At 45.5% G+C, this 25,480-nt stretch overlaps 1 long non-coding RNA gene across 2 annotated transcripts in view; it reads right to left on the bottom strand.

Moving 5' to 3' along the window:
* The window catches only part of LOC123289681 (uncharacterized), a 345,699-nt gene that overhangs the window by 181,040 nt on the left and 139,179 nt on the right, over positions 1–25,480 (bottom strand). For both annotated transcript variants that reach the window (XR_011506667.1, XR_011506666.1), the window contains exon 3: positions 23,208–25,231. This is a non-coding gene — a long non-coding RNA (uncharacterized lncRNA). The remainder of the gene's footprint in view (positions 1–23,207; positions 25,232–25,480) is intronic.

Here is a 25,480-nt window from a genome sequence, read left to right as displayed (position 1 = left end):
AAAGAGAGTCTCAGAAACCTACCAGACATCATCAAGCATACTAACACACGCATAATGGGAATCTCAGAATGAGAGGAGAGATAGAAAGGGGCAGAAAGAATATTTGAAGAAATAATGACAAAAATATTTCTAAATGGAGTGCAAAACATTAATCTATACATCCAAGGAGCTCATCAAACTCCAAGTAAGATAAACTTGAAGAAATTCACACCTAGATGCATAAACTGTGGAAAGATGGACAGAGAGAGACTTTTGAAAGCAGGAAGAGAGCAGTGACTCATGACATGTAAGGGAGACTTGAGAGGAACAGCTGGTTTCTCATCAGAAACCACGGAGGCCAGAAGGCAGTGGACGACATTTTCAAAATGCTGGTAGAAAAAAACCTGTCAACCAAGAATTCTATATCCAGCCACACTACCCTTTAAAAGTGAAGTGGAGATTAAGACATTCCAGATAAACAAAAACTGAGTTTGCTGGTAGCAGACTTGCCCTACAGGAAATATTAGTGCTTTAGGCTAAAATGAAAGGATATTAGCCAATAACTCAAATTCACAGAAAGACATTAAAAAACCCAGTAAAGCTAACTATATAGATAAATGTAAAACACTATAAAAGTACCTTTTGTTTGTAATTTTTTTCTCCTATTTTAAAAGAAAATAGCATAAAGCATAATTAAAAATATGCAGTTATGGCCATACAATCTATAAAGATGCAATTTGTAGGACAATAATAGCACAAAGGAGGGGGAGGGAATAGATAAACTATTAATAAAATGAGTAAAAAAATAATAAAATAAATGAAGGAATTAAAATGGTACACTAAAAACACATATTTAACACAAAAGAAAGCAATAATGGAAGGACAGAGGAACAGAAAGGATGTAGGGTGTACAGAAAGCACATAGCAAGTGGCAGCTGTAAATCCCACCGTTTATCAGTAATTTCATAAAGTGTGAGTGGATTAAAGACTCTAGCCAAAAGGCAGAGATTGGAAGAATAGATAAAAATAGCATGATCCAACTGTATCTTGTCTGCAAGAGACATACTTTATATCCAAAGACACAAATAAGTTGAAAGTAAAAGGATAGAAAAAGATATACCATGAAAACAGTAACCAAAATAGCACTGTTGGCTATAGTAATATCAGACAGGATAGACGTGAAGATAAAGTTGTTGCTAGACACCAAGTAGGATGTTTTATAATGATGAAGTGTCCATCTATCGGAAAGATATAACAATTATAAACAATGTGCACTGAAAAACAGAGCCTAAGACACATGAGGCAACGTTGACAGGACAAGCAGTTAAGTTAATAACAATTGTTGGAGACTTCAACACCCCACTTTCAATAACGGATAGAACAACTGGGCAGATCAATAAAGAAATAGAGGACCTGAACAGTAATATAAACCAACTAGACTTGCGCAACATCTTTGGGGCATTCCACCCAACAACAGCACAATACACATTCTTCTCAAGTGAACTGGGAACATTCTCCAGTATATACGATATATTAGGCCATACATTCCAACAAAGTCTCAACAAATTTAAAAGGATTGAAATTTGTACAAAGTATGTTCTCTGGTCACAATGGAATGAAATTAGAAATCAATAACAGAAGGAAATTTGGGGATTCACAATACGTGGAAATTAACCCACACACTTCTAAGTAACCAATCCTTCCAAAAAGAAATCACAAGGGGAATTAGGAAATACTTTGAGATGAATGACAACAAAACACAACATACCAGCACTGATGGGATATTTCTGAGGAAGTGCCAAACTGTCTCCCACAGGGGCTGCAATATTTTCCATTCCCAGCAGCAAAGTATGAGGATTTCAATTGTTCCACATCCTCACCCACACTTGTTATTGCCTGTCTTTTTGATTATAGGTGCCAAGGGGTGTGATGTGGTGTCTCATTGTGGATTTGATTTGCATTTCTCTGATGACTAATGATGATGTTGAACACGTCTCCATGTGCTTATTGGTCATTTGTATACCTTCTTTGGAGAAAGTCTGTTCAGATCTTTTGCTCATTCTTAAATTGGGTGTTTGTCTTCTTATTGTTGAGTTATAAGAGTACTTCATGTGTTTGGTCACTAGACCGTTATCAGATACGTAATTTGAAAATCTTTTCTCCAATTCTGTAGGTTATCTTCTCACTTTCTTGGTGTTGTCCTTTGAAGAACAAAAGTTTGTCAGTTAGAAATTAACTGACAATATCAAGTGTTAATGGGGATACAGAACAACTAGAAGTCCCATACGTTGTTGGTGGGAATGTAAGATGGCACAGCCCCATTGGAAAATGGTTTGGCAATTTCTCATCTAGTTACACACACACTCACCATATGACCCAGCAAACCCACTCCTGGGTATTTATCCAACTGAAATGAAACATATGTTTTTGTAAAGACCTATACATGAATGTTTGTAGTAGCTCTACTCATTGTTACCAAAAAGTAGAAGTTACCCAAATTTTCTTCAGTTGGGGAATGGATAAACAGAGTGTGATTTTACCGTGCAATGGAATACTAAAGAGCGTGGACACACACAACAACATGCAGGAGTCTCAAGTGCTTCATGACGAGAGAAAACAGTCAGTCTCAAAAGGTTACATATTGTATTTTTCCATTCATGTGGCAATATGGAAAAGGGAAAGCAAGAGGGATGGAGAAGAGATCAGTGGTTGTCAGGGGCAAAGGGTGAGGAGAGGTTTTGACCTCAAAGCTGTAGCACAGGCAACTTTGACGGTGATGGAACTGTTCTGTATCTTGATTGCGGTGGTGGCTACGGGGCTCTATACATTGATCAAAACTCACATACCTGTACACCAAAAAGGGTGAATTTTACTATATGTAAATTAAAAATAAATTTTTAAAAAACCAAGGAAGAGAAAATATTCATAGATGAACAGTGATCTATTGATCAACAGATGGTTTAAACATTTAATTATTTTCTTAGGATATCTCCCTCTTCAATGGTAGTAATCTGCTAGTAATCTCTGTATGACAGAATTTAATGTATGAGGTGACTCATAGCAGACACTCAAGTGTGCTGAGTCAGTCTTACTCTTCTCGATTAGCTTTGACCCTCACCGTTTCTTGATGACTGCAGTGATTATATTTGATCTTATGATGAATCTACATGTGCAAGAAAGTTCGCATGCATTTTAAACTAGAGATAATAATGTCAATGTGGTTTATATGTATTCTACACTATGGCCAAGCTTTCTTTCCATTGATTCATGTGGTTGTTATTATTACACATAACAGCATGAGGTTATTTCTCCAGATAGTTACCGAGTTATAAGGTGTCTGAAAGCAGTTATGTTTTTTGTTTTGCCAGCACAAATTAGATGCTGCATAATAATAACAGTGTTCTCATATTGGTGGTGCAATAAGCTGCACCTCCAACATTTATAAGTTGCTGAGCTTGGAGGTATTTTATACATAATAGCATGGACAGCAAAGCTTGGTTTACATCTAAATTCTGTATCTTCACTGATGTGGGGGATCATAACACATTTATTGTTTCTCATGGGCAGAAGCGTTTTATTCCATGAAGATCTCTTGTCTCTCTGGATAGAAGGTACCAGGCATGAGAAGAACTCCTCTTGTAGGGGCTGCCCTTGGGCTCCTGGTGAGAGCAGGACGGCTCTGCCTACGTGCGGGTGGCAGTGGGAGTCTCATGATGGTCGGCTCACGCACTTGGCTAGCCAGTGCAGGAAACACGTGCTTCTGGGTCATTGCTGTCATTGCTGAATGTTTGTGCTCCCCTAAAACTCAACTGTCGAAGCCCTGACTCCAGTGATGTGTCTGGAGGTAGAGCCCTTGGGAGGTGATTGGGTTCCCATGAGGTCCTGAGCATGCAGCCCCATGATGGGATTAGCATCCTTATAAGATGAGGAAGAGAGAGCTCTCTGCGCCCACACCAAGGAAAGGCTGCGTGAGGACCCAGCGAGAAGGGGCCACCTGCAGCCAGGAAGCAGGCTCTCCCAGGAACCGAACGTGCTGGCACCTTGGTCTTGGACTTTCCAGCCTGCACAGCGATGAGAAATAAGTGTTGTTTAAGGCAGCCAGTCTGTGGTACTTTGTTACAGCAGCCTGACAGACTGACTGAATTTATAGGGAGTGTGGGGGTGAAGGTGTTAGACTGTGCTTGCTCTGCTGGCCAGAAACCCGTGTTTTAGCAGGCAAGGCAAGCACGGCCCAGGCTTTTGCATGGGGATTAAGAAGTGTCTTAGTGGACACAGGAAGGTGGAGGGCAGTGGGGAGCATGTGGTCACCGTCAGGTGAAGACACCTTCAGTGCTGCAGGGTTGAGTGGTGAGCATAACATTGATGCTGCCTTCCCCAGAGAGGGCTGGCTGGCCCCTAACAATGGTGGGTCCTCAGCTTCAGCAGCTGTGAGCTGACCCCAGACGCTCGGCTCCTGGTGACAAAGTCATGTGGCGACCTCCCAGGTAAACCCCGATATGCCTGCCCCTGGGCCGGTCTCCAGTTCCTTTGTCTTGCTGCAGAAGAGGCAGCATCCTCGGACGTGAGGAGGTCAGCCCTGCGCCCCAGGTCCCACCCTGCTTTGGAGGTCCCCCCCCATCAAAATGCATCAGTCACAGAATGACCCAGCCCGTACCAGGGTGATAGACCAATGGCCCAGGCCAAATCTTGAGCCAGAGGAATCTTGTTTGGCCTTTGTATTGTTGGAAAACGTATTTTTCTGAATTTGAACATGTCACCAGCCCATCACTCTCTGTTCCCTTGCACTGGGTCTCCACACTGACAGTATTTCAGTCTCACACGCCTTTGACTGTAGGAAACACAAAAAATTGCTTCCCATTAGATTATGACACACCATGGATTGCAGAGTACATCTGGTTTTCCTACATTTTCAGACGTAAGAAAATGAGCATCTTGGAATTAATGAGACACAGTCTATTGTTGGCTGAGCCCTTGTCGTCCTTTCAGTTTAGGATCCCCTCTCGAGGCCTGCAGATGTTCAGGCCGTGACTCCAGGCCAAGGCTGCCCACAGGCAGCATCACCTGGCCCCCAGTACCCTCTCCTGGTAAGGAGTGAACATCTTTTAGGAAGTGGAATCATGTCCAATTCTCATGGGTTTCAAGAAAAGAACACTTCATGGATCTGTTAGTGTGTCCAGAATTTTAAGATGTGGGATCAGGGATTCTCAACGAGGCAGGTGAGTATGTGGGGGGCTCATAGCAGAAGCACCTGGGGCCCTTTTCAAGTGGCGGATTCCACCTGTTGCCCAGGACGCCGACTCGCTTCCCTGATTGGACCCACGGCAGAGGAAGCTGCCGCTCCTCAATTCAGTTCGGACGTCTCCCAAGAGACCAGACATGGCAGGCAAGCAGACCGAGCATCCCGCAGGGGTTAGTGGTTTAATTTGTACAATAATGACCTTACTGCTAAAGCCACGGCCTTTGGGTCAGTGATCTCCTCACTAGCCTGGCTTGTGGCCCTTGGCCCACTCTCTCCTGGGAGCTCACTCCTTTAGATTCTGAGAGCCAGCTCTCTCCGCTTCACTCCCACAGGCCATCGCTGTCCGTCCCCTCCATGTCCAGCATGTGGAGGGCCACAGAGACACGGCCCTCACACTTCCAATCACGTCTATCCCTGCTCCCGAACCCCAACTCCCTTCTGTGCTTCAGGCCCGGGCGGGCAGCTGCCTCCCGGACGTGGATGAACTCTACGCGTTCAAACTGAAATCTTCATCTTCCCCCGATCCTGCCCTTCTTCTGTCCCAGGACCGTAATGACCTCATCCTCCACCCGATCGACCAAATTAGACACTGAGCACCCTGGAGTTTTCCTCTCCTTAATCTCACATGTTCAGCTGATCAATTATCCTATGAATTTCAACCCATAAATAACTTTCTACTCCAGAGATCGGCCCACAAGGCCCTCTAATTGTATGCTATGATATTGAAGGCTGTGAAAGTGTGTGTTGTGTGTGTGTGAGTGTGTTTGTAGGTGCACAAAGACATTCTTTTCTGGAGAGAGGACCCGTAGTAGGAGGGAGAGAGGATAGTTTAGGGTCATTTTTAGTAGATTAAACAGATTACCAAAGGATCCATAACCACGCTTCAGCGTCTGGAACATGTATCAGTTGAGTTAGGATGTAATTATCATTTATCACCAATTAACATTTTCTCTGATTTTGTGTATGCTTTTCCCTTGGCTGGAAGTCCTTTTCCAGTGCTCAACCATCTTTGCTGGCAAAGTCATGCTCTTCCCTCTGGGAGGTCTTGTCATGTCCTCTGTGCCCCTCCCCCATGTCCTGTTGCAGAAGTAATTGTTGCCTTCTGAGGACAGGAGCCTTAGAAACTGTCTGTCTGGAAAGGTTATAAACGCAGAGAGAGGAGGAAAGTTGCAGCATTTTACAGTCGCAAAAAAGACAAAAGTAAACCCACCGATTAGGCTGGAAAATAAATGCCTAACCCGGGTAAAGTTGCCCAAAAAGAACATTGAATCAAAGAGGAAGTGGGTGCAACGAAAAGTGAGGTTTTAAGAAGATAATTCTGTGCTCCTCTCCAGGGTCCTTGTAGGTTCTCAAAGAAGGTTCTGCCTTGAGGGAGTTTGGGCAGGTCTTTGACCTGCTGTCCCGATTCCCTCTGGCGTGGGGGTGGGTGTGGTAGGGGCAGCTGGAACCTGACTCTGCTATGGGGCGGTGGCTCTCCAGCCTCCTCTGGCTCAGGAGAAGGTCAATTACTGCTGCGACTACTGCTGGCCATTCTGCATCCTCCCCTCTCTCCTTGTCTTCTGCACGTGACTCTGCTGTTCTTCCCCCAGAGGTGGAGTGAGCTTCCCCATCCTGCACTGTGGGCTCGTCATTGATTCCCTCTGGCCAGTGGATGTTGGCAGACGTAAGGTAAACGGTACTCAAGATGTGTTTGAGTGACAAGGCTAGCCCTCCTGCTTCTCTGCCTTAGCTCAAGAAGAGCCTTCCCTGGGTGTCTCAAGAGACACCAGGACAGACAATGCCCCAACCGGTAGCAGCAAGCCCAGCCCAGCTGAATCCAGACTACGTCAGCCAGTCCTCACCCAGCCTGCACACCCATGAATGGGGGCTGGTGAGTCCAAAATCGCAGGGCAGGAGCCGGCTGGAAACTCAGGCAGGACTTCTATGTTGCAGGCTGGAGGCAGAATTCCTTCTTTCCTGGCAACCTCAGTCTTTGGTCTTACAGCCTTCAACTGATTGGATGAGGCTCATCCACATGATTGAGGGTGGTCTCCTTTCTTTGAGGTCAACTAATTGTAGATCTTAGCTCTATCTATAAAATGCCCTCACAGCAGCACCTGGTTCATGTTTGATTAAATAACTGGGAACTAGGGTCAGCTGAGGTGACACACAAAACTAACCATCACAGTGAGTGAAAACGATTGTTGCTGTAAATCACTGAGGCCTGGGGTGGTTGCTGTAAACCACTGAGGTCTGGGATGGTTTGTTACTCAGCATTAAAAGACAAATAGCTAACTGATACAGAAGATAAAAACAAATTGGAACCGAAGGCCGTACCATAACATCACTGCCACGTGATACTAGAGTGTTGGAATTTGCTATTTGGCCTGTGCATTTCGGGTCCCTGATCTGCTCTCAGCAAACAAAGCCAGAGGAAACAAGTGCCACACCAGGAAGTGGAACAGATAGCACGGATCAGTCATCCCCCAGTGGTGATGACAAACAGCCCTTCATAACAATTATCTAGTTAAAACACCATTAACAATTAATGACATACATCACCGAACTTATTGAACCCATTAAAGACTAATTTACTGGCTATAAAAATATGGCATTAAGAATTTATGGATCATTACCTTTTATTCTGGGATGAAATATTGCTGACTGAAACTCTCAGAAACTGTTGAAAACAATGACTCATTAGCGTCACATGAACTTCAATGATACGGCTTAAAAAAAAGAAAGAAAAGAATCCAGGCAAAGTCTGAGACTATTTTTTTGAGAAGCACTAACTTTGCATGACACGAAATGGATAAAGATTATATTTTCAAACAAGAGTAAGACCTACAATTAAAGAATTCAAACTAAGTAATTTTAATGTGCAATAAAATCTTCTTTTCGGAAAAATGTATTAGATCGTGACTGATAAAAATTCCGATCATGATTAATCACTGCTAGGTATTTTGGAACATTATTAAGGAGAGTATAACAATGTTAAAATTAATTAACTAATTCCTCTAAAGGGTTTTAAAATATAATACGGTGTAACGGCTTTTGCAGCTCTAAATATGATTATTTCTTCTTCACACTGCAACCAAAATTTGTCAGTCAGAAATCAACCTAATTTCATTGCAATTTCCGACTTATTACTCTGCAAGGAGATCAACTTAATGGTGATGAGTCCCTTGTTTTCTAAAGGACCACATGCACATCTGCAAATTCCGAGGCCGGTGACATATGGGCGTGCCTTCCACACCACCTTGGTGAGAGTCCTGGTGAACAGCGCACGGGGCCCCCGGGGACGCTGCTCAGGGGGGCTTATGAATGCCACATCTTGCCCTCTCTAATTTTTGGATTCTGCTTCTAGAAAGTGGCTGAGCAAAACAACCCAGATGCTTCTCAGAAAAGGGTTGAGCTTAGAATAAATTTTTATATAAATGAAACACAGAATCATAAAACTTAGGATCAAGTCCAATCCTCTTGATTTATAAAGAAACTGAGGCCCAGAGAAGTTAAGCAACTTGCCCAGGATTATGCCACCATTGATGGCAGAAGCAGAATGAAAACCCACGTGTCCTGTGTCCCTGTCCAGGGCTTCCACCAGAAGCGCCGTTGCCGGGTGACCATTCGCAGGAGCGGGGCCTCTGCTTGTGCAGAGACATTTGTGTGAGTGTGCCCAGGGGGCCGCCAGCAGCTTCTTCAGAGAGGACACCTTCCAGGTAGGAAAGAGAAAACACTGGCAACACAGATTGCCAGCCCCTCACCTGAGGACCCCTGGATAGCGTGTGCTTGCTGTGCTGGGGACTTCTCAGACTGCCACTTCAACTTTCACAAAATATCTTCTTACTAGCAAGTGACTGAAATGGTTTAGTGGGCACAGAAGTGGCAGAAAGGCTCATGTCGCCGTGCGCACGTGATGATCAGCTCCACACGCCCCTGCGGGGGCTCCACAGAGGCGGCTGTGCTGCACGCCCACTAGACTGGAGGGGTCGCCTCCAGGTTGACTTCCAGTCTTCCCAGAAGGCAGGAGAGTTCAGGGGATTGCCTTCTTCAGGGCTTCCAGACGAGTCGCTTTCAGACCATTTTATAATGTGTAAAAATGCCATATTTTCCGTGCCCTGTGGCTTCCATAGAAATCTGCAAGACTAGTGTCGTCAGAGCAGCAACACTGAGGAAAGGCACAAAACTATAAAGCACCAACTTTGGTTCCTTACAACTTGGCTTTAGAATATCATTTCTTAATATTTTCAGTTGTTAGGTACTAAATAAACAAATGTTCACGTCACCTTAGAGACTGTACAGGGAGCTCCCCCTCATTCTTTCTCTCTTGTATTTTCTGCTCCACGAATAGAGTGCGCGGAGGGCTACAAACCAATTTATAATCCTTAGCGGCTCTGCGCTAACTTGACAACAAAGAAGTAAATTCTCTTCCAAAGATGTAGCCATTTGTTTTCACTTGGCTTTAATTTTTCCTAAATCTAATTATAATTATTAATATATAGTCTTGCCTTGAAGCTGATGTTCTAATTGCTGAACTCAATAGGTGCCAAATAATAAAAACAACCCAGTAAATAAAAGGCTGATAGATTCAGAGCTGTTGTGAGCAGAATTATCAGTGCACACATATTATATATTACAATATGCTTACAAACTAATTTATACACAGAGGATTGTTAACTGTATTTTCTATAAAACAGAGATTCTGATTCTGCATCTAAAATACGTTGTCCAGTAACACGTGTTGTGTCTATCCCTGGGGCACCTCTCAGCAAGGTCATATTTGGGAACTGGTGACATGACGACTTAGGCGGCCAACAGTGGGAAACAAGTGTCAGAGGTGCTTCTTCATGTCCTAAGGACCACTCGGTGGCCACGGTGGGTTAGGGAATACAAACGTTGGAGAAGCAACCTTTCATCCTCAAGCTGAGGTGGGCAGAGAGGTGCCCTAGCTTGACCACAGACTATGTTAAACCCACTGATTAGGATGTTGCAACCACTCAGGTGGTGGGATTCTTTATCTTTCTGACTATTTTTTCCTCAAAGGAAAGCGTGACAGTAGATCTGGACATTTATGATGGGCATATCCCAAGACTTCCCCTCCCCCAATTTGCACACAGCACTGTATTCCAATAGCACGCAGTAAATGATATACTTAGAAAACTGAAACAGCTCATTCAGACTTTAAGTGTACGAGCATGGAACCAAAGTCACTTATGAAACTTCCTTAGCTCTGGCCAAGAGATAGCACTTTCCTGCACCTCTCCACCTTCATCACCAATACTAGCAAGTGGCACTCTTCATAGGACCATTTTCGTGAAGCAACAGTGTGAATCAGCCATGATGGTCAATGGAGCAGCAGGAGACGGGAAGATGGGCAGCCAGTCAGGCTCACTTCCCAGTAGGGGGCCTCACCTCACTCTTTCCTTCTATCCTTGTAGTGCTTGAGATTCAAATCTGTGCCTAAATAAAACGCACAATTGGACCACTGCAGCCCTTTTCCATCATTCAGAACCATTTGGCTTATCTCTGAGAAGGACCCTCCAAATGCAAGCTTGTCCCTGCTGTTTGCTCCGTTCTCCCCTGAGTCCCTAGGATTCAGTGGCTCCTGGAGACTTGCATCCATGCAGAAATCTTAATGACTCTGGGTTTTTCTAGCCTACCTGCTCCTCTTTTAGATGGTGTTTTTCACTCTCTCCGTGCATTTCATACATGGTCTAACACACTGAGTTACTTACTGTCTCAGAAACAGAAACATGCTTATAGTCTTCTTGCCTCTACCAACTCTTGTCCATCGTGAATTCCAAAGGACTGGAACGTGAGTTTCCACAAATGAGGAAATCATTGAAAGAATAAAATAGTAGACAAAATGTCAAAGAGATCTATGCAACATGAAGAATGTATTGCGAATGGGAATGTGGTGTTTTTAAGAAAAAATAGTTTCCATCTTAAGAACTTTTTCTTCTTAACTCTGTCCCATTGTCCCTAATTCTAGCAGAGTTTAATCACCTTTGATGCTTTCGCCCAGAAAGATATTTACAGGCATTCATCTCTGTCATTAGTCTTTGAATAATTAGTCATTGTACAATCAAAGTAAATCCTATCTAGCTCTTTAAATCTCTACTCATAAACCATAAATCAAACAGTCCCACCAACCCCCTTAATCATTCCTTTCACTTTTCTCGACAGCTCCTCCCATTCCCCTCCATTCCCCCGCACCTTTCTGACTCTGAGGCTTTTCTTGGGGATTCACACAGACCTGGAGCCAAAGCCAAGGTTCGCTGGGCTTCCAAGGGGACCCAGGTGGAGAGGGAAACGTCACTCATAAGGATGCTCTTGCTTGGGCTCTTGAGAACCCCAAGCAGCCTCTCACTGGTAACATGAGGATTCTGTCTGCATCCATCTACTTTAGAGCCTTGGCCTTTGGGGTTGCCAGAGTTAGCAAATAAAAATATAGGATACCCAACCACTATTTGCGATATACTTACACTAAAAACGCATTCATTGTTTATCTGAAATTCAAACTTAACTGGGAGTCCTGTAATTTACCTGACAGCCCTACGGACCCTACTTTCTGCTGTGCTTTCCATGAACTTTGGAGTGTTCCCCTGAGGCAGCCAGAGGAAGCCTCCCTCACCCCTGCCCCACCAATGTCCTCTATGCATCGAGAGACCCACTGACCCAGCCTCTGCGTGATGAGTGCTGCTCTCCCAAGAGGTCGATGCCATTCGCAGACAAGTGCCCACCATGCTGGCCGCTTCTTACAGTTTTCTCATTTCCAGGGATTTCACAATCACATTCACGATCAGCATCATCAATTTTCCACATTGTACCCTACATCTAAGATGCTCCTTTTGATGATGTTACTGTCTCCATGGGAAAGCAAGAAGAAAATTCAATTCAGTTTGATGAGCTGCTTCCATATGTTGAGCACTGAGCTTACAATATGGACAAAGTGGCCATCCCTGTGCCCATGGATTTTACCTCCTAGTGCACGTGGTCAGCACCCATCCTCTCATCTTGTGAGCAGCGTCTGCTCTGTCCGGAATGCTGCTTGGCAGCCTCATGAGTTGCCCAACCTCAAAATCAGGCAGACACTCTCTCTCTGATCACACAATGTTAAGCTGGTTTCTCTGTTGCTGTTTCTTTCAAAATTTGGAGCTGCTCTGCTTTGCTCAATTTGTATTTCATAATGTCCTTACTCACAACGGATATTCAACTATGCATTTTCCTTTGCATTAAGACGAAACTGAGTGGTCCGCTTTGTAATCCTTTTCTCTCAAGCTCTAGCATGGCTTGGCACAGCACCCACTGGATGGCCACCCCAAAGGAGCTTGTGGTCTGGCTAAAAGATGCCAGAGAGAGGGCCTGTTCAGACAACTATCTGGGGATGGGCTTTCACAGCGACGGTGCCGCATGAAGTCTCCATTGAGGCGGGACCTTTCTGGTCTTCCGCTCTGCACATCCTGAAACTCGGTTTTATCCATTTTCCCTAAGGCGACCCAATCTTGCAGAGATGACAGGAAGCCCAGTGCCATTTCAGCCTTTGTCACGAGAATATTCCTGTCCACTCTCTCCAGGGCACATCCTGTCCAGAACTAAGCTGCGTTTAAAGATCACATCATTAGTCCAACTGTGCTTGGAAATGATGGGATCTGCATGGTGGGAGCTGGCAGGCCTGCAGCGCTATTTCGTCTTCCCCGTCTCCCTGTTGCTTTTCTTCTTCGGCTCAGTTACCTTAAGTCCCTTTTGGAACCATCACACACAGTCTTTTGTTCTCCAGTCCAGATTCTCTGTAGACTTCTGTCTTTTTGCTGTGGGGATGACATACAATACTTTAGAGAAGCTTCCTTTCCATTAGAATGGAATATGGCCCCACTTTCCTTGACTGGATTAGAGGGCTGCTCTTATCCTAAAATGTCATTAGGATACTTTGCTCCCTTCACTGAATTGGGAACCCTCTTGACTCCCTTAAAGCTTTGGGAAGACCTCCACCTCTTTGGCTACATTTGAAAACTGAGAGACTGAATATACCAATGGACAACGGCCAGAGCATATATAAAGATGGAACTCTGACTCCCAGCCTGCAGCAATGTGCCCCAGGAGATAACTGCCTGTCTGGAGGAGCCAGCCCAGGAAGCAGCCTGCTCTCCGTAAGTCAGACACATAGGAAGTTGACCACTATCTCTGGCAACAATCCAGGAAATCACACAATAACCTTGTAACACTTACCCAAAGTAGGCCAGGGCTTCCCTAACTTTTCTCCATGCTTCCAACTCAGGACCAATCAAAGAAAGCCAAATATGCTCCCCTAACCACTTACCTAGGATGCCCACTTCTAGTTAGCTGCCCCCAGCATCCCAGGGCCAACAGTCCCATCAGAGCCCACCTGAGATGTCCCTTTTCCAAGGCAAGCTGCCCCTCCTCTGCCCACCTTGAGTGTCTGCCCAGCACGAGTGACGGCGGCCCACTCCCTCCAGTAGTGAGCTCGGAATAAGCAGACTGCTCGCTTTCGTTTGAGTGACCTCTGTTTATTTCCACACAACCGCCAACTGGCATGAATTCCTTCTGCAGCCTGGGCCTCGGGAGGCAGTAGGGCAGGCTGCTGGAGGCAGCTGGACCCACAGCTCGGCCTCACACCCCATGTCACTCCAGGGAAGCAGCTCCAGAGATAACTGTTTTAAGACTCACACTTGCCCCGTTTCAATCACATTCTTGGATAGAAAGTTATCTATGCACACTTAAAGTGCACAAAAGAAAGGCTATCAGGGCCCAGGCTACAACAATTACCCTTTAACATCATAACTTCGCTAATTCACTAGCTATACAGACCTTTCCCCAACTTCTTTCTAGCCAGTGAAACTTTTTAGGGATTTGGAGGTTCCAGGAAACAACAGTACCCCAGCCTCGTAGTTTAGACCAATATGACTTCTCACTCTGCATGACCAGCAGACTCTGGACCCCCACACTGCAGGCTCATAACCGGCATGAACACGATTTGACATTTCAGATTCCCTGAGAAATGGCAGTTAAACATGCAAATTCCAATCTCAACATCTGGATCTCTTTTATACCAGTAGAGCTCCTTAGTGTTCAGCCCTCATGTCAACTTTAATGACTGGAGTACTCTATATGCATAGCAATGAAGCTCCACCATGGAATCATTCTGCTTCAGTCATAAGAATCTCAATTTCAGAGCCGAATGAAACTCTAGAGCTCGTCTCATCCAACCCACTCACTTCAGACAAGGAGGCTGAAGCCCTGCAGAAACAGAGCCACTTGGTGGCAGATCTGTGATCAGAACTCCACCCATGGCACTTTCCACACCACAGTGGCTGCCCACGAGCTCATTCAAAGTATTTATTTGACATTTCCCATCATGTCTGCTTTCCTCCAGTTCTCATTGCAATATTATTGGCAATCAAGAGTCTTCAGCCCTTAGAGGAACTCTGCGGCTGGAGCAACGCTGATCTCAAACATTGTGCGCTGGTCTTCTCTCCACGGCCTTGACACTCAAGTGAGGGCCATGGACCAGCAGCATCTGCATTGCCTGGAATCTTGTTAAAAATTCAGAACCTTGGGAATCATCCCAGATCCACTGACCCAGAGTCTGCATTCCAACAAGATACCCAAGAATTTCATATGTATATTAAAGTTGGAGAAGTGCTGATCTAGACGATTCTTTTTCTGTCAGATTATAGGAATTTTCCCTGTTTTTCCAAACATCTTAGCATCCAGAAAGTCCGAGTAGTCTCTGTAGCAGAAGAGGATTGAGAGGTAAAGATACAACATGTGTCTCCACTCAAAGAACAGACTCAGCCAAGCATAAACTGCCCCATGCAGGGTGCATCCCACCTGCTCGGCTCAGTCAGAACACAGGCATCTTTTTATCTCTCTTTGTAACGCCTGAAGACATTATCATTGTGAAAAATTAAAAAGATACAGAAACGCTGCAAGCAGGATTGAAATTCCCTTAATCCTTGCCCCTGTCTCAAGGGCATTCCTGTCTGCAGACCCAACAAGGGTTAATAATTTGGCCTGGTGTTGACTCTGCAGGTCATTAGGGAGCAAGAGTCTGTGAGAAGTGGGCATGGTGGAGGTATGCCCACAGTGGTGGCTAATTTCGTGTGTCACCTTGACTGGACATGGGCTGCTCAGGTTGACATCGTTTCTGGGTTTGTCTGTGAGTGTATTTCCGGGTGGGATCAGCATCTGAATGGCTGACTCAGGAAAGCTGGCTGCTCTTCTCAGTGTGGGTGGGCACCCTGCAGTCTGTGAGGGCTTGAGGAGGACAGAAGGTGGAGGAGGGACAACTCACCCCTCTCCTGCCGACTTGAGCTGAGGCCAGTTCTCTCGTGCCCTCGGGCTGGAACCGCCTCATCAGTTCTCCTGGTTCTCAGGCCTTCACACTCAGACTGAACTACACCAGCTTTCCTGGGCCTCCAGCCTCGGATCATGTGACTTCTCAGCCTCCATCAGCATAAAGGACAATTCCTCGCAATAAACTGTCTTTATCCCTCTATCCATCATCTATTTACTGCTATATCCATCTATACGAGATTCTGTATCTATCTTTGAATACATAGATATTTATAAATCATAGATATATCTAATCTGTATCTATATGTCCTATTGGTTCCATTTCTTTGGAGCGCCCTGACTAATTACTCATGTAGGGCCTGGTAGTTTCTTGACCCTTACAAGCAATAGGTGGGGACTTGAAAACTGGGACGTGGTCTCTAATGGCGTGAGCTTATGGTCCATTGCTCTGCCCACATCTGGCTGTAGGAAAGTATATAACTCACCCACATTGAACAAACTTTTATTCTTCATTGAGGTCTGCTGGCATTTTCCAGTGCATCACTTTTCACCTTGTGGGCAATGAGCTGCTGCCTCTCTCTCCAGTCCCACGCATCTCCAGGCACATAGACGTGTGTAAACAGTTGAGTATTTTACATAAATTGTATTAGAGCACGCCTACTTTTCTCAGGCTTTTTTTTTTTTTAACTTAAAAATATACCTTAAGGGGCTGTCCCTGTGGCCAAGTGGTTAAAGTTCTGTGTGCTCTGTTTTGGCAGCCTGTGGTTTGCAGGTTCGGACCCCGGGCATGGACCTAGCACTGCTCGTCAAGCCACACTGTAGTGGCATCCCACATAAAGTAGAGGACAATCGGCACAGATGTTAGCTCAGCAACAATCTTCCTCAAGCTAAAGGAGGAAGATTGGCAACAGATGTTAGCTCAGGGCCAGTCTCCCTCTCACACACACACACACATATACATAAACACCTTAGCTGCATTTTTCAGTTGGCTTTCTGGCAGTGCAAATGTGTACCTATAAGATGTGGAAAGCATTCTTTCAGTGCAGGATCTTGTAACGAACAAAATGATGAAATGGAAACAAGTGGTCTTCCCAGTGCTGTGACAGACGTGCAATTTCCTCTGCTTCTGTGCAAACCAGCCAAATGCTCATTGAGTCGCTGACGCCTCCGAGCACAGGGGCGTGTGGCTCAGTAGCCATGGGAAGGGGCATCCGCGTGGGACAAGCTGACTTTGGGTCTTTCTTCTGCTCCTTATCAGCTTTTTGACCTTATACAAGCGTGTGAGTCTCTATAAGCTCTAGTTTCCTCATGTACTCGACTAGCACCGACATTGTCGGTGCTGTAGGAATTACAGGAGATAATGTATAGCCAGGGTTTACCCCCGTAGTAGGAGCCAGTTTGTGTGCTCACAGACGCTACTTGTTGTCATCACTGGGAAACTGGTGAGACTCTTATCCAAACGACATGTCTGTCTTCGTCCTGCTTGAGGTCCTATTTCATCTTCAGCTTCCCATCACCCATTTCTTGCACTCAGGCCACAGTGTCATGGAAAGAGCAGTGAGCTGTCACATGGCTTTCCAATGATCGCCAAGAATTCTCAGTCCCTTCGTGGGTAACCTCTTGAAGTTTGCACTGAGTTTATTTCTAAGTGCACTTCTATAGGTTTCCTAACTCCTTCTGTACTCCGGCATCAACCATGTTGTCAGAAGGACCTCATGAAGCCCCCCTTTCAGCCATGTCGGGGGGACTGCCAGTCTCTTGGGTATCCTAGCTTAGCTCCACATTGATAACTCTGGGATGCTTTTAAGGAGACTCTAGTTATTCTGAGAACTATGCTTAACTTTCAACCAATAGCCCATAATGACATCAGCAAAGTCTACAAAGTGAGGCTATTTCGACGGGCGCCAGGAGCATGGGTGGGAGCTTAGAAACCGACCATGCCACTAGGGAAGACGAGTGGGCAGAACCACCTTCTTATCTGTTCAAGCCTGTGTGTAACTGATTATTAAGGGGGAAGGCCCCAAACAGCTCCTCAGGTTTGTTCTTCAGTTCCATCTACCTTGGAGCACCCATGACAAAGCGGAATCCTGTAGTGTCCCTCAAGCTCCCCCATAGCAAGTTGGTCTGGAATAGTCTATGTGTTTCCCCTTCTCCTCCTCACTGGGCCCTGAACTCCGTCTTGTCTCCAAACCCACTGAGACAACCAGCCTCTTAGAAGCTTCTGTCTCCACAGCTTCTAGATCCCTTGCCTTTACTGGCTAAGATTCAGCAAATGCCTCAAGATGAAAAATAGCCCACACTTCCTACACTTCCCCTTCCTCTGGGCCTTGGGTTCCTCCAGCCACAACTACCTGGGAACCCTGAACTGAGACTCCCAGGAGCTCTCCCTGCCTCCTCAGCCTCTCAGGTCTGCTAAGATTTTCTATTTCTTGGCCTATGGTGTTTGTAAATCAGGAAAGGCCTGGAAGCTGACGCAGTGGGGAACACGGAGCTCGTCTCAACAAGACTCCCATCTCCGCGGGCTTAGACGCCACCTCGAGGCTGCCCCAGTGGCTCTTTGATGCCTTCAAGCTATTTTACGGCAATTTTATTATGTTTTTCTAGATGCTCTCGATGGGAAGGTTGGTCTGCCACAGGCTAACTTGTTGTAATAAGAAGCCGAAGTCCTGAAAACCTTTTACTGGTTATAGCACAGCTGGTGCCTGATTGAACAACGAGTTTGTTTTCTTGAGAAAAGAAAAGATGCAATGTCATGGAATGTGAGCGGGTACAATTTGGGCTAAATTACACTAAAAATCTCATAGTTTGGGGGACAGATACTGAACTTCCACTTGGAACTGTTCTCTGCTACAGAGAAGGAGCATGGGAAACACCCCGGTCAGAAGCCCAAGGACAGGTGTGGCCCCATCGAAGAGAAAGTATTGTTGGTGAGCACTTTTCTGTTTCTATTCTTTTGATGCACAAAGATTCTAGGAAGATCTTCCTAGAAAATACATTAATCCTTCTGGATGCGGGAGACGGAAACATTAGGAAAGAACCCAGACTTGGCTACTTTCTGTACAAAGAACAGAGGCTGGACAACCCCAAAACTACACTAAAAAAAAAAGACCACTGGCACACAGCTTTCCTCACCTCCCAGCACCTCCCCCTTGCCACAACTATTGGACCACCAAACACATAATATAACTTTTTATCAAACAGCACACCAGCTTAAGAGCTGATAGCAAGATTTACGAGCCTGCAGGTGGGCAGTGCAGACATCTGAGGACAGCACTCAGGGCAGATCCCAGGCTGAGAAAACCTCTCCTGATGAAAGGCAAAGACCCAGAAAACAAGACAGAACAAAATCTTCATGTGACATTTAGGGACATTTTTTCTGTACAAAAGGGATAAACCTAATATTTGAGGGAGAGGACTAGCATACTTCTGAACAAGATTAAATACAGGAAAAGGAAAACATTTTATACACCCACTTTGCACTCGCTCTGAGACATGAGGACAACGTGGAGTCTATGAACTTGAGCTAAAAGATGAGATGATAAGATAGCCGGTTAGATAAAATAGTGCCTGGAACATTTATGGAAGAAATGCAATAAAAGAAATAACGTCTTAGTAAAATTTCCAACAGTGCTGGAATAGAAAAAGCAGAGATGAAGTTGCAGAAAATTGGATCAGTGATGTGGGGGATGAAAGTAAAGAAAATGAATAAAGAAGTGAAAACTGAAAAAAGGAGATAGGTTCAGAAGACACAAAACAGAGGCTAAACATACAAATAACTGGGATGTTTGAAGCAGAAAATAGAATAAATGAAAGAGACACAAGAGTCAAAGCTATAATTTAACAAAACATTTTTGAGCTGAAGACCTGAATCTGTAGTTTTACGTGATATACTCTACTCTAAATAAAATAAATAAAAAGAAACTTACAGCTAGAGACAGCCCAGTAAAATGCTTGATTTCCAAGCATAATCAATTTGTATATGCAGCCAAGTAGATACTAGTAAAATATTTCAAATGCAGACACATCAGGCTGGTTTCAATGTGAGGGTCCCATGAAGATACAGCAAAGCAAAAGGGACCACAGGATTCTGATATTAAAAAAGTTGGGAATCAAGAATTTGTTGTCCAGCTGAGTTATTGTTCATGGGGGAAGGCAACAGAAACATATTGCTACTTAAGTAAGAATTCAGGAAGTATACTGCCACGTATTATTCCTGAAAAATCACTCAAATATATAGATTAGCTAACTCAAAGAAGAATGAGTAATGACTCAAGATAGGAGCGTGCTGATGTACAAGGAACGGTGGTAGATACTGCATCCATCCATACGTAGGACTAAACACCAGCAACCAGGTAACTGTAGTTCTTCTGAAACTAATTTGTTGATTAAATGCAATACGAATCAATTTCAACTGCATTTGTTTAGGAAAACAAAATGTTTCTTGACTAAAAGACATTTTTAGGAAAGTAGGGATAGAAATAGATTGCTTCTAATAAAGACTGACCACATCAAACCAATAATCAGCCGTGTAGTTAATGGCAAGAAGGGGGAGGATCCCTAGTAAAGTCAAAGAGAAGATAAGAATGTCTACTCTCCCCAGTATTACTTATGGGGGAATACAATGTTATCCTCATTTTTTTTTTTTTTTTTTGCAGAAAATACGATTATCTACTTAGAAACCCAGAAGAATCAAAGGAAACATATTAGACAAACACATCGATTGTAAAGTGGGTAAAAATATGAATCTTTCATTCACAGAAAAAAATGCAAGTAGCTTCTTATTGTGGTAAAAAAACACGTAACATATAATTTACTCTCCTCACCATTTTTAAGTATACAGTCCAGTGTGCAAATAGCTTTAATATATGAAAAGAAGCTCAACTTCACTATAAGAGAAAAGCAAGTTAAAACTACACAGAAACCATCTTCTACCTCCTGGGCAGGCAAAGATCAAAGTGTGATAACGATGCGTTGATGAGAGCTGGCGTGAGTGTGAAGTCCCATAGTTTAAAGAGGGCAATATGGCAATAAATAGACACATTACAGACGCGTTTTCCCTCTGACCCAGCAAATACACTTCCAGGAATTTACTCAGAGATACCTATGAGTGTGAAAAATGATGTTATTTTTCAAGAGCTGTTTGAAACAGCAAAGGATGGGGAATAAACAAAATGTCCATCAGAGGGAACTGGCTAAAGATACAATTGCAAGCAGTTGCTGGATGCTGAGCAGCAGATGCAGAAAGCTGGAAATAGCGTCGCCATTACTCTACCAACAAGAAAAAGCCAATAATCCACAAACATGACTTTTCTTGGACCCATCAGAGCCCTGAGGATGCAGGTCAACCAACTAACCTGAAATCTAAGGATAGAGACATGCCTGGCAGGAGAGACAAGACGTGAACTTCGACATCCCTGGGTCAAAGCACAGAAAGAAGACAGGGCTACCCATGGTAAGATGGCCGAGAAGAACTCAGCTAAAAGTTTTAAATTGCCCAAGGCTGAGTGTGGGCTAATGCAAGAGTAGAAAACCCACAGGAGTCACAGAGCCAAGGGGAGTTTGCACCCACCTGTGGGCTCTCCTCTATGTTCCTTTACTAGGATCCCATGAGGAAGACTGACAAAGCTCCGCTCATGGGGGTGGGTTGCAGGAGAGGAATGCCTGCCAATGCAGGTGGAGCAGACAGCCTCACCTGGACCCTTCTCCAAGACAGAACAAGAGCCACAACCGAAGGGGAAAAGGGCAACAAACCCTGCCACTCCCAGGGCACAGATGAGAAGGCACTGCAGCTGGGGAAGGGAAAAGCACCACCCTCTACCCCTGGGTGAGGAGCAGGAAGCCATCTGAATCTGAACCGTTAGAGATTTCCCACTTCCCAGAGAGAAAGGGTTACTGAGAGCTCCCCTCCCAAGAGCCAGGGAGGCCGCACCTGCCAAGACGGGTCGGCATCAGGGCAACAGAGCCAGTCCTCGACTCACAGCACCAGGCTGGCAGGTGCCACGTGGCAAGCCCAGCGGTCTCCCGGGGGGAGAGGCCAGCACGTGGAGGGAGAGCTGCTGGGGCACCGTGAAAAGGGAGGCCTGACTGAGAATGAGGTGACATTGAGAAAAATTCTCTGGCAAGGGAGGCCCCACTCTCTCCAGGAAAGCTAATCGCTTCACAGTTACGCACGGTGTGTTCACCAGGGCGGGAATCCTGGGGAACACCTTGAATTCTGCCTAACACAAGCTGGAGTAAATAGAAAGTATAAAATAAGAGGCTAATACAAATTCAAATATACCAGAAATTACAATAAAATGTCATGACATCTAATTATAAGGCTTATTCCTTTGCAGCTTCTCTTTTTCCATAAATTACTTTTTCTTATACACGTAATCTGAGTGTATAATCCATATCCATATCTCGCACTGGTCATTTTACACTGTTAGGAGCAATTTCTGTATCGTCAAATAGTTTCAAAAAATGCCAACAGGTTTATTCATTATAATTTATAAAATAGTTCTGCTACTGCCTTTTTACCAATTTTCGGCTACTGTAAGTGGATTATCATGTAAATTTTCATGTATGTTCTTGAGCTTTTTTCCTTAGGAAAAATTCCTGAGAGTGGAATTAGTGGGTCAGAGTTTACTTTGGATGGCAGAATATACGGCAAAATTCCGTTCTAAAGACATCCATGCCCTCAACAACGTATGAAAGTACCAGTTGTACTGCAACCTTGAGTGCCACAGGAATGACTGATTTTGTCAGGAAATAATCACTTCGTATTTTTAAACAACATTTCATCAACTGAACAGAAATTCACAGAACTGGAAAAAATAATACCACTTCTCAAGACATGGGAGGTTCTACTCTCGCCTTAGCTTTGGAAAATTCGCTGGGGTGGGAGCTCCTGAGAGAGCTCCCAGAGAAGCCCCCTCTGCTGCCCCTGTGCTCCCAGCCCAGGGCCCGAGGTGCTGGCAGGCTCCCCCCGCCTGGGGAGGCAAGAGCACAGCCCAGGTGTGTGTGTCAGGCCTTGGTCTTCAAGTCCTTCAAACCGGACAGCTCCAAGGAGCCATGAGGCACCTGGGGGACAGGCCCTCGCCTGCAGCATTCATCTTTTTCAGGTACAAGCCATCAGTCTGTTAAATCTGCAACCCTTCCCCCATCGTTTCAGGAGATCTGTGGTCCACACTCCCCTGGGCACCGTGGCCACTCGGGGGATCTCAGCCTCCCTGAGGCACGGTTCCTCTTACCCATGGCTTTCTTCTTCCCCAGATCCAAGAAACCCAGATTCATTCAAGCTTTCACTCTATATTGGGACACTTTCTAAACCTAGCTGGATTCCGTTTATAACTTTTTTTCTCTTTTTTATGACCCAATTTTTCCTAATTCCAATGGTTCTTTTACCTGTCTGTTTTCCAGCCCTCCCCTTTTTATAAGGAAACAAAAATGTGAGGTGGCCATTCTCCTCTGTCGATTAGCGTGCATCAGCCCGAGCAAATTCTTTCTGAATCTAGGTTTCCTTGTCTGAATAATTATGAGATTTGAAGGAACAGAAAACGGCAGTAACATTCCATGAAATCTGGAGATGAAATCCCCCCATCCGCCATGAACACGTCATGGAAGCAGGCATCTTCCAGAACCTTCCAGCACTGCAGGCACCCTGCTGGAACTCCCCCTTCTCAGCAGAGCTAGGAAGCATGCACGTACTTACGGGAGGAGGGCGGATGGCTCAGGCGGGGCTGTGGCTGTCTGGGAACCCTCAGCTGTGGAGTAAAAGTCTTGGGAACAGCTTCCATCTCCTCTCAGATGGGTGCAATTTGTAATCCAAATCCAGATCGACCTTTCTCGACGTGTTGGTCCGGGTTAATTGTTCCAGGGTTGAGAGATTGATAAGGAAGCCAGCAAGATTCAGCTGGTGTAGTCACTGGGCTCTGAGGGATCTTTTTTTTCTGTTTCTTCTGGATTCTAGCATCCTCAAGGATCAAATTGTCTAAGAACCAATGACAGGACCAGCCTTCTTCAGAGAGGGCACCTCAGCATGGGCCCAAACCTCAAACCTGAAGAAACTGGTCTAGATACCGGGAGAAGAAATGGGTCACAAAATACGGTAAAGAGTCCTTCCATAAGGGAGCATGGGCTCTGTGAAGAGCTGGTGGAAGAAAGGAAAGATTTGGCCTTGCTTAAAGAACACACAGGTCTGGCTGACCCGTCTCCATTCCAGAATGGGTTCTCGGTGGGTGGGAGCTTGGCATGGGTCATCCATCTCTTCATCACGTCCTCTAAGCTTCTTCTTTTCCTCACATCGTACAGACACCTTAGGAATTTCACACTGAGGAATGGCCAACGTGTTTTGTCCTTCGAAGAACTGTTCATTCTGTGCACACTGCCCTTGATCTGTATTATGCAGTGAGTTCCAACTTGGTGTGTTTTTGATTTCCTCCTGATCACCCTCCATGGACAGCCAGCTCTGGAAATGTCAGAACGCCACGCAGGGTCTTGTCTTCCAAAGCCATGCACGTCTGTCTGTCACTGGCAGCTTCCTCTCCCTTGAAGGTACTTTGACCTGAGACGGCCGTACATGGGGCCCTTCTGTCCTCTGTCCCAGGGTGAGCTCTGCTTCTGCCCCAGGGCCGGTGAAGCGAGCACCGCCGCCCGCGCTCCTCCCGCCCGCAGAGCGTCCCTCTCCAGCCGTGTTCCCGCGGGAGGCTGCTCAGCCTCTGCTCCTGTGTCCGTGACAGCTCTGCTCTTCAGAAGACTGGAAATCATACCAGGGGGAAACACCTTCTTTACAAAAAATAACCTAGTTCTTTATAAACAGATCATTTTGTTCTAAAAAAAAATAAGCGTTTGCAGAGATGATTTTAGCTCTGGCGTTTTGTCCTGAAGGAGGTGAGCAACTGAACAGTCAGACACTGAGAGCTACTTCCCTTTTCTCCCACATACTCTCCATCCTGTAAACGATGACACGGTTCTCAGGTGGGTCAGATGGGTCCCGGGTACCTAGGACCCGGTGGCTCTGCAGTGCTCCCAGCTCCCCAGGCAGGGGTGGGGGGCGGGGCCTCGCCTGGTGGCTGTGTCCTCTCTGCCGTTGCCCCCCTCGGCCTGCACGGGGCTTAAATGTGGACTGGGTGAGCCCTTACCCACTAATGCCTTTCAAGGCGGTGACTTGATCAGTTTTTTTCTCTCTGCGTCCTTTAAATAAACAAGTAAAGAGAAAAGAAAAACACCTCAAACTAAAAGGCAGAAGGTGGCCTCACCTTGCAGGTTCGAGTCTCAGGGATGCTGTCTGTGTGGAGCCCGGTCAATGCAAGGCCTTCTGGGGGCGCGTGACTCAGTTTGGTGAACTTGGCGTGGAAAACGGAAGAAGGCAGGATTCTTTGAGAGTGTAGAGCCCATTCCCAAAATTGGTTGGAACCAGTGCACGTTGGGTACGAAGGACTGGAAACATGAGCTTTCATACTGAAATAGATGGGGAGCCTCAGGGAGGAGACAAATGTCTCGGGATGTGGGCACACAGCACCTGCCTGAGGTGTGCATCCATGAGGACCAAAGGGCAAGCCGGAGGAGATGCTTTCGTTTCTTGACAACGTCAACCTACAGGTGGCTCTGGGCCCCTCATGCCTCCAAACTCTCTGCGACTTCCTGTGAGTGGCTGAGAGGGTGGCTGGGCGGCAGCCAGCTCAAGTCCACTGTGCTGGACACTGTGGTCGGGCGGCGCTGTGGTGATGGCAGGGCCTGCAGAGCGAAGATCAAAGATTTGATAAGTGTGAGGAAGTTATTTTTGGTAGACAAACGTATGTTTCTTCCTTAAAAGAAGGTTAAGTCAATAGTTACAGAGAAGAGGCCTTCTCGAGTGAGAGAGCATCATTTGTTCAGGACAATGATGCATAAATGTGCAGAGCTCGTGGAAGCCTTCAGAGTTTCAGAGCAGCCACAGCTTCTAGCTAGATCCACGGCAAACAATAAAACATTTCAGGCAGGGCT

This window comes from Equus asinus, chromosome 11 (assembly GCF_041296235.1).
Source record: "Equus asinus isolate D_3611 breed Donkey chromosome 11, EquAss-T2T_v2, whole genome shotgun sequence".
Taxonomy (NCBI): domain Eukaryota; kingdom Metazoa; phylum Chordata; class Mammalia; order Perissodactyla; family Equidae; genus Equus; species Equus asinus.
The sequence above is the reverse complement of the archived record's forward strand: the minus strand, read 5'-3'. Positions and strand labels throughout refer to the sequence as shown.